This window comes from Streptopelia decaocto, assembly GCF_964273445.1.
Source record: "Streptopelia decaocto genome assembly, chromosome: 14".
Taxonomy (NCBI): Eukaryota; Metazoa; Chordata; class Aves; order Columbiformes; family Columbidae; genus Streptopelia; species Streptopelia decaocto.
This window is the reverse complement of record NC_138669.1, coordinates 1,210,568-1,219,639: the sequence shown is the minus strand read 5'-3', so window position 1 is coordinate 1,219,639 and position 9,072 is coordinate 1,210,568. Positions and strand designations below refer to the sequence as shown.

Here is a 9,072-nt window from a genome sequence, read left to right as displayed (position 1 = left end):
TCCACGCTCACCTGCCCCGGGTTTGCTGGGACCGTGCAGGTCCCGCCTGGCCCAGAGGGAGGAGCAGCCCTGCCCGGCGCACACGGGGTGCAGAGGGTCTCCTGCCCTAGCGTGTCCCGCAGTCAGCACTGAGCGGTCCTGATGTCCACGACAGGCGATCGCCCCATGGCTGCTCAGCAAAGGCGTCATGTTGTCAAAAGCTATGGGAGGGTGAAGATGGGCTTGGCCTTTCTATACGCTGCCATCGGAGATGGGTTTGAAGGGCAAACGGAGACTGAGCTGCCCTGGTCTCCCATAACCGCCCCGTCGTGAGGACAAGGCGTAAAGAGCCCGTTTGTTCATTCTGCCGGTATGATCTGATGTCGTGCTCTGTGTTTAGCAGAGAAGCTCTTTCCCCTTGAGCAGTGTTACGCACTTTGCAGTTACTTCTTTAAAACGACTTAGTTATACATTTGCTACATCTTATTTTGAATTCTCTTGAAGATCAAGGACGCTACAAAGCCAGCAAGATAAAATTAGCATCTGAGCTGTAGCCTTTGCGTGGTGTAAGAAATGCAGATCAGCCTCACTTGTAGTGAATGCTGGAAGGTGATTTTCGTTTATGCCTCTTTTCAGCAGACCTAGTTCTGCCACCCCTGCTTGTTTTGAGTGTCACCACAGCCCGTGAGCTGTGCCGGTAGTGACGCTGCTTCCAGTTTATCCCTGGTAGTCTGGTTCCACCAAGAGCCATTCGGTGTTGCCCTGAGTACCGGAATACACATAAAGGAGATGGGCCCCGTCCCCAGAACATCAGCAAAGATAGGAAATTGAAAACAAAACTATTGGAGTAGAATAAGGGAACAGGGAAATGGCCATGATTGAAAAGAGAGAACATGAATAAGGGGATTGTATTTCACCCCTCTAGCATCTGTCTAAAACAAACACCCCTGAAATGGTTTGCTTGGTCCCCAATTCACTCTCATTTCAGGCTTTCCGCTGTTATTTTACATTTCATTTTCTCGGTGTTTTCAGCTGAAAATAGTCTCACTCCAACAAATTGCTGGCAGTGAGCTTCTCCTCTGGTGCAGACAGACCGTCCCCTGCTCCTCCCCAGCGCTCAGCACACGCGTGTGAGCTGGACCAGCGCTCGGCGCCCCCGAACGCTGCCCCCCTGCTGGGTGTCCTGGCTGAGGTGGAGTGAGCGCTGAAGAGCAGATCTGTGATTTTCTCACTTTGATAGCAGTAAGAAAACACATGAAAATAAGCACAGGTTTTGTTTTCAGACCGTCTTCCGCTGCATGTGGTGTGCGGTTCCTGGAAGAAAAGGCACTTGGATACACAGAGTAGGTGCACAGGAACCAAAAATAACGCCAATATTGATGTCACATCGCGCAGGTGTTCTGCACCCGTGGCGGCAGCGTGCAGACCGGCGTGAAAAGCGCAGCCCTTCCCCAAAACAACAGCTGTACGGGTACATCATGGCCACGTTACAGCTTTCTGCTTTTTGAGATGCTGTTCACTGAGTTTTCCTCCTTTAAGGTGAAGCCGGATGAGACCCGGTTCCCCCCCCAACATCCCTTTACTGCTTGTAGACTCTGCGATGGGGCGGAAAGCGAATCTGAGAGCGGTGAGTTCCGAGGTCAGCGCTGCTCACCCGCCTCTGTCGTCCCACCGAGCTCACAAATTGGTGTTAACACGTCCTGGAAAAAACACCATCTATAAAAAGGGAACCTGGCTCACACATGGGAGCAAACCCGTCACTGGGGCTGCGGAGCACGGGTCCGGCAGGACCACCAGTGCAGCCCAAAGCCCATCAGTGTTCAGCCCCCGGCAGCATCTGCCCAGAGCAAGCAGGACAAAGCTGCCTGTTTAGGCAACTTATTTTCTTTAAACATCATAAAGCACCTACGTATTTTTTGTTCCTCTGCTTTCAGAAATCCGCTTTTGCAGAATGATCTTTTTTTGGCTTGTTCTTTAAATAGCTGCTTATAGTGGGGCCTCATGGTGGAGAAGGCACAAACAACTTCAGAGCCTTTGAGAGCCACCCTCACCCCCTCCACCAACAATTCTCTTCAGTGGGATTCATAAAATCTATTATTGTTGCTGCAGATTGGCCACGATGTGACTTTGGAGAAAATTCTTTCTGTGTTGACACTGTTGCTTCATTGTTATTCTTTCTGTACCAGTGGAACAAAATGAAAAATTCATTAAAAACAGAGAAAAAAGGGAAAGAAAGAAAACCACTGGCATTTCTCTGTCTCCCAGCATGAAAATCAAATGTAGAAGATTGAAATCAGGGTGATGGGAAGAGAGGGGTGAGAGGGTTAAATGTCTGAAGGATTCGCAGCCACACACCATGTCCTGGACAAACGTGCTGATAAAATGGCCCTGTCAGCTCCTTCGCAGGGCGCTGCTGCCAGCTGAGCGGTCAGAGAAGGGTCTGGCAGGAGAACCTGCTTTCCTCAGGGCGTTTGAGCAGGCAGAGACCCCTTGGAGCAGCTCAGGAGGGAGGGCGCCAAGCAGAGCAGCACATGCACTTGGGGCCGCCCTGGAGCCCAGAGACGTGGTGCTGAACTGGGGTACGTCCAGCAGCCTCCCAGGAGGTTGGATGAGACCTCCAGGGTCCCCTCCAGCCTCAGGTCCCCTGGGACTTCGTGGCTCCTCAATTCATTTCCCAAACCTGCCGCAGGTTTGCTCTATAGCTGCAGCTTTTTATTCTCATGACGGGCCTCGATCTCCATGATTTTAGTGAAAATACTTTTCCACCCTATGAAAGGGGCTCCCTCAAGAACAAGCATCTAAATCTTTTTGAAAAATAAAAATGACGAAACAAAGCACTCCCCAGGATCTCTGCTCAGCAATGTCACAGGGCAAGAGAAGTTCTTTTTGTGATCAACAGACTTAACTTCAAAAGCATCCAAATGGCAGCTCTCTGTGGGGCACCTTTCTGCAGGGTTATTAATAAGAAATAATTGTTTTAAGTGCAGAAAAGTATGTGTGCTTTCTATTTCCTTCCAAAAGCCCTGCACCATTTGTCCTTAATGAATAATGAAAGATACTTTTGTATTGCTTCCCACCCACAGACTTGAAAGAGATTATAAGCAATAATAAATAGGACTTTAAAGGAAGCCAGGTTTTGATGAAAGCTTAATTCTAATATGAGAATCACCTGCCTTTGCAGGAGTTTACAGATGTTACTGAGGCTTTTGTGGGTGGAGAATTTTGGTCAAAAAGCTGAATGTCCCAACACTGGGAAAATATTGCTAAATTATTCTGAAATGCTATTGCATAGCTCCATAGAAATTATCATTTGGTGCCCCTTGATCATCCCTCTGGAAGGAAACCAGGAGATTACCTTGCCCAGGACATGCACTTTGATACTCAGAACACAGAACTGCTACGATTCAGTGTCTCGGTGCTTATCACAGGAAGCAAAACCCAGGGAAGAGATTGTTTTCTGAGGAGAGAAGGGGCACAATGTCCCATGCCAGACTGGGGTATATGGATCTCAGTGGAAAATTCAGTGTATTACATGGGGAAGATGATGCGGTTTTGTCTTCTTTGTCTTCTTTGGGAAGCCCACTGTGCTGGTGAAAAACTGAAGCTTGGAAGAGATATGGGAGTTGTCCAAGAAAAACTGAGCGGAATGAACAGTTATTTCTTCACGTCTGGGTTGGTAGGTACCAGAGATCTTGTCTCCAGCCCTTGGTGAGTCAGGTCTTGATGCTGGCAAGAGCGTTCACCTTATTATGGGGTCTCATCCTACTGACCAACCCACTGCAGAGGTATCTTCTGAGCATTATGCTGGCTAGTTTTGTGTAACTGAGCATTTAAATGCCACTACAGTCATGCTGGGATTATCAGAGAATGCTTCGGGGGGGATCTGTCTCTGCCTTGATCGCCAATGAATCATCTGTGCTATGGCACTATCCCAGAAATGTTTGACCAGGAACACTGCTAAGAAAACATCTGATTCCTATAAGAATTTGTTTTCTTCCTCATAAGTGTGAGGAGCAATCAAACCCAAAATAGAGAAGCCAACCGGTCTGTTAGAGCAGCTGAGGAGCAGCGGCAGAGGGGGAGTTTCAGCTCCGGGTCCCGGTGTGCAGCCCCAGGCTGGGTGCCCCGCTCCGGGCGGCGCTCACCGGGGAACTCTGCTGCTTGGCGCGGGCGGACGAGCGCGGTCTGCGGGTACGAGCGTCGGCTGCGATTTGGAGGAATCTGGTTAAAACACGGAGCGATCGGCTGCTCTGCAGCCCCTGGAGGCCCCAGCGCCGGCTGCGGGACCCGAACCCTCGTCCACCAGGACCCGTCGCCACCTGCCCCGCAGCCGGAGCATCTCCCCGCCCCAGCACCACGCTGGACTCTTCCACCGCGCCGGCTGCAGAGCGGGAGGGGAGCTGAGGGGTACGGGGAGGGAAACGACATTGCCCTGGGCCGACCTCCGGCGGCGCGGCACAGCACAGCCCCGCAGGACGGATCCGCTCGGATCGGCACCGGGCGCGGGCAGCGGCTGCCGGCCTGGGCACCCCTCCCGCCGCCCGGTGTCTTGTGTTCCCCCCCCCCTCCGGCGCCGCGCCGTGGTACGGTCGGCGGGAAGGAGCCGGCGCGCGGGGCGGCGCGCGGCACTGTGCCTGCGGCTCCCGCGGGGCGAGGCGGGCAGGGCCGGGCTGGGGCCGCCGCTCCGCTCCCTCCGCATCCTCCGCATCCTCCGCGCCCGGCGCTGCCTCCCTCCGGCACGGCCTGCTCGGTGAGTGCTCCGGCCGCGTCCCTCTTGGCTGCTCCCCGGGGCCGGCGGACCCCGCAGCGGGCTGCCTCCGCCCGACCGCCCGTCGGCTCCGCTGCGCTCGGCGGGGCTGCCCCTGCGGGACGGGGCGGACGTCGGCGGGGGCTCCGCTCGCCGCGGGGGTCTGGCTGCAAAGGAATTACTGTCTCTTTTTTTTTTTTTCCTCCAGACTTCTCCTTTACCTTCTATTCACCGTTTTTCTCGTGTTTGGTTTTCTCCTCCTTTTTTTTTTTCTTTTTTTTTTTCTTTTCCTTTTTTTCTGTGGTGTTTTTTTTTTTTCCTTTTTTCTTTTTTTTTTCCGTTTTTTCTCTTTTTTTTTTCCTGTTTTTCCTTTATTTTCTATTTTTTTCCTTTTTTCTTTTATTTATTTCTTTTTACTTTTTATTTTTAATTTTTATTATTTTTCGGTTCTTTTTTTTTTAATTATATTTTAGGGTTATTTTTTTTCTTCCCCAAGCCCGCGTTTCCCCGTTTTCAACGGGAAGGCTGCGCGGACGTGCCGGCACCTGCGGGACGGGAAACTTTGGCGTTGAAAAGCGGCCGCTGGGTGCATTCCCGTCCCCGCTGCCGCCGGGGTGTGGGTCCCGGGTGCCCCCGCTCCGCCGTGGGGCCGCGTCAGCCGGTCCCGACGGGCCCCGCGGTGCTCGGTAACGGGGGGCACGGCCGGGAGGGGTGTCCGCAAAGCGACCGCAACGATCGCAAGTTACTTTGTGTAAATTGTCGGCTTCTCCGGGAGCGCGGCCCCTTGGGCGGGCGGGAGCTGCCTGAGACGCTTCGTACCGATACAACCGGATAAATAACGAGACCGATCGGCTCCCGCGGCAGCTCGAGCCGCGCCTGGGTTTGTGCCCTCGGAGCCAAGAGGCTTCAGAAGCAGCCCCACCATCTCTTAAAAGGCGATTTTCTAGCGTTTGGGAATGTCACCTGTCATGAATACGTTTGGGTTGGAGATTTCTGTACCTGTTTGAGGTGATGTATATGAAACTCCAGTTTTAACTCCGGGCTGCTGTCAGAACCCTTTGGCTCTCAGCGAGTTTGGCTGTGGCTGCATGTTTATAACGGTGGTCCTACGGCTCGTTTCTTTTATGATTAGAGAACGTGGAAGGCAAAGATATAAATTGCCTGTATGGAGAACAGTGTGGATGCTCACCTTTATTTTCCCAGCTGTGCTTCTGAGTGTAATTCTCTGGTTTGTTTTTGTGGGTGCTGTTTTTGGTGGGGTTTGGGTTTCTTTTTGTTTCTTGGCGCGAGGAAGATCTGGGCTGTAAGGCCAAGTGGGGAACCAGCTTGTGCTGGGCTGCGGGGCTTCCCCGCGTTCCGCAGCTGCTCTGTTTCTGGCCGCTCTTCTGCTTTAGTGGAGACTGGGGTTAATAGCATCGTGATTGGCTTTAGCTTATTTCTGAGACAAGAAGAAAAGACCCTCCTATTTCATATTGAGGAAGTTATTGCTTTCTTTCCCCTGCAAATCAATACCGTGAGGTGATCGATAGCTGATGCCGGTGTTTGCCGGGCTGGCGTTTCTCCCGGGCTGGCAGGGGCTGGGTGCGGGTCAGCACTGGTATTTGCTGTGGATCTCGGCGTCCGGGCTGAGCCTGTTTTCTTTGGCTGTCACCTCGGCCGTGTCGCAGCGCTCTGGTTGTCCCTTCTCGCCTCTACAGGTGCTCCTGCTCTTTGTGGTTGGGGAGGGGAAGGTGGTGCTTTCACCCGCGTTTTGTCCTTTATTCTGCAGGTTGTTCTGGTTTGGGCTCTTTGCATTATTTTCTTCCAAGGTAAAGCATAGGGAAGGAGTTTTTCTGAGCACAGCCAGCAGCGGGGCTCCTGCATGAGGAGCCTGCGCTGACTTGCTGCACAGGGAAGGACCTTTTTCTGCTCTCCACGGGTGACCAGGGAGGTCAGGAACCTGTGTGATGAGCAAAACCTCAGGTTAAACCGCAGCAGTGTGGCTCCGTAGCATCGTTTATGAGCTGCTCCTCAGTGACAGCTTGTCGTGCGGTTTATTGCTCGCGCTGCTGGAAGCGTTTGTGCCGCTGTGCCGGCGCTGCGCTGCGCCGTCCCTCCCGTCGGGCGCGGGTGTCAGTGCGGACGCTGTGGAGTTCACCGCGCCGTGCCCGGGAAGGGCTGCCCGTGTTTTACTCCTGTCAAGCTGATGTTGTAGATGGATTTCAGGGGAATGTCAAAGCAGAAAAAGCTGGGTCTCTTAAGAACCACTTTCTTTAGAAAAAGCAGATCACAGGCAGAGAGTTTTGGAAGGATGTTTTATTTAAGAATTGTAAAGTGAGGATCTAAGCTCTTGACAGAGAACAATTCATGTTGAATAAGTCATAAGACTCGATCGTTTGGAAAAATAAGTTGCTAACACATTCCCAGCACCCACGGAGTTTTCAGTTTTCCTCATCCCAAATTATTCAATAAAAGCAACTGAACTTCTGTTGATTTTAGTTCTTTATTGATGGCTGCAGAAGGAGTTTTCAGACCGAGAAGTAAACTTGCGTCTACTCAAAGAAAATGTCCTGTGGATATCATAATCTCTGGTATGCTAAAGGTGCTGTAGAGATATCCAACATGTTAATTATTGATATTAGGAGTAGCTGTGCCTGTCTTGAAGAGAATCACAGTTTCCTCTGCCTTGCTCCCATGAGGTCTCACCCAGCACAGGGCTCGTGTCCCGCGTTTGAAGAGTGCAGGGGCATTGACTGCACGGTTGCTGAGGTGAAGAGGGTTTTGTGGAGTGGAGAAGAAACAAGGAAACACATTTTGGGCTCCAGTTTTGATTCCAAAACAATTTGCTCATTCTTTTCACAGCTTGAGCTTTGTAATGGGAAGATCGAAAACACCCAGCAAGAGAAATGTGCTTGGAAAATCCCCTCTGAAATCAGGGAAGCAGAGTGGAATTCAGAATAAAATGTCATCAGAGTGTTTATAAACCTACTGAAGAAAAGGGAGGGAGAGAGGAGCCATTTGGGTCAATAACAAGTTCTTTTTTATAACTGTACAGCTTTAATTAAATCGTTTAAAAAAAAATCATAAATGTGCGCTTTTTATACCTGTGCTGGTAGCCAAGGCTGAATCTGCAGAGTTCATGCTGCTCTGGGTAATCTGGATCAAGCTGAATAGCAAAGAGGCTCTTAGGAGAATCTGAAACCCGGGAGGTGTTTTTCAGACCTGAGTTATGTCACTTTTTTAAGAAGTGCCTCAGGCAATTGCATTTTAAGAAGACAAAGCTTTTGTTTTCAAGCTGGCCTAGAAAAATGCCAAGGATGAATCCCCAGTCAAGGCTTTCAGAAGTTGTCATTTATTATTAAGTTGATTTTGCTGTTGTGCACAGGGATGCTGCTGCTTCTTCAGCCTGGTGTGAATTGTCTGGTTTTATTTTTGCCACCAGTGTACCTGCTTAATTCAAGTGAGTAATATTGCATGTGGTGGTTCTCACCTGAAAGTTTGTATTTCACTCAAAGGTCAGGTGTCTGCTAGCTCCATCTTGATATAAAATTAATTGGATGTGCTTTGCAGAAGGCAGAATGGAAGTGACACCGATGCAGAGATTGACTCAAAACCAGTGTTCTGCAGAATTAACATCTGCTTCTAAGTGTCTAGTTTTGCATTTAAGATGCTGGAACTACCAAAGCCAGGGCTTGTAACAGTGAGTAAAGCAAAGACTGGTGGGTTTTTTTGCATGTCTTAGGAAATCCTCAGCTTGCATGTGGATAAGAAGTATGCATGCGAATAGTGAATGTAAAGCTTTTCTTGTGGCTTCTTGTGTTTCGTGCAGCTTAAACCAACCAGGAATAGTATAAAAACAATCAGAAATAGTATCCTGTTGTTGCCAGGCCGTGGGCAAACAAGAGAAGCCACTTCTGTGGAGCCTGAGATGGGGCGGGTGTGTGGACGGGCCAGGCGGTGCTGGAGCGTGGATGTGGAAGGTGTGCGGCCTGCGGTTCCGTGAGCTCCCAGCGAGGTTGTTCTGGATTAAGAAAGGTGAAATATGGGGAATATTGTCATGACTTTCCTCAATAAAACGAGAAATCTCACAGCTGTAAATCAGCGTGGGCCTTGCTGTTGGTGTCTGAAGCCACGTGGCCAGGGCAGGGTGTCCCTGGGCCGGCCTCCCCCCGGGCACAGCGGCTTTTTGTCACCGTGCTCTGGGCACCCAGTGCGAGTCATCTCTGTGGCTCTTGTACAACGCTGGGCAACACAAACAATCCCGTTTGTTCGGCTCCTGGAGGTCTCTGGTATCTTCCACCTTGAGGAGAGCTGGGGTGGATGGACCATCTCCGGGGGACCTGTGGGCCGCTCTGACTGTTTGAGGC

At 51.0% G+C, this 9,072-nt stretch overlaps 1 protein-coding gene across 3 annotated transcripts in view; it reads left to right on the top strand.

Moving 5' to 3' along the window:
* Positions 1 to 4,611: 4,611 nt before the first annotated feature.
* Positions 4,612 to 9,072, top strand: part of RALY (RALY heterogeneous nuclear ribonucleoprotein) — an 81,317-nt gene continuing 76,856 nt past the window's right edge. For 2 of the 3 annotated variants that reach the window (XM_082065148.1, XM_082065145.1), the window contains exon 1: positions 4,612 to 4,729. The gene's annotated coding sequence lies outside the window, so the exon portion shown is untranslated. The remainder of the gene's footprint in view (positions 4,730 to 9,072) is intronic. The other variant, XM_082065147.1, reaches the window with a different exon arrangement.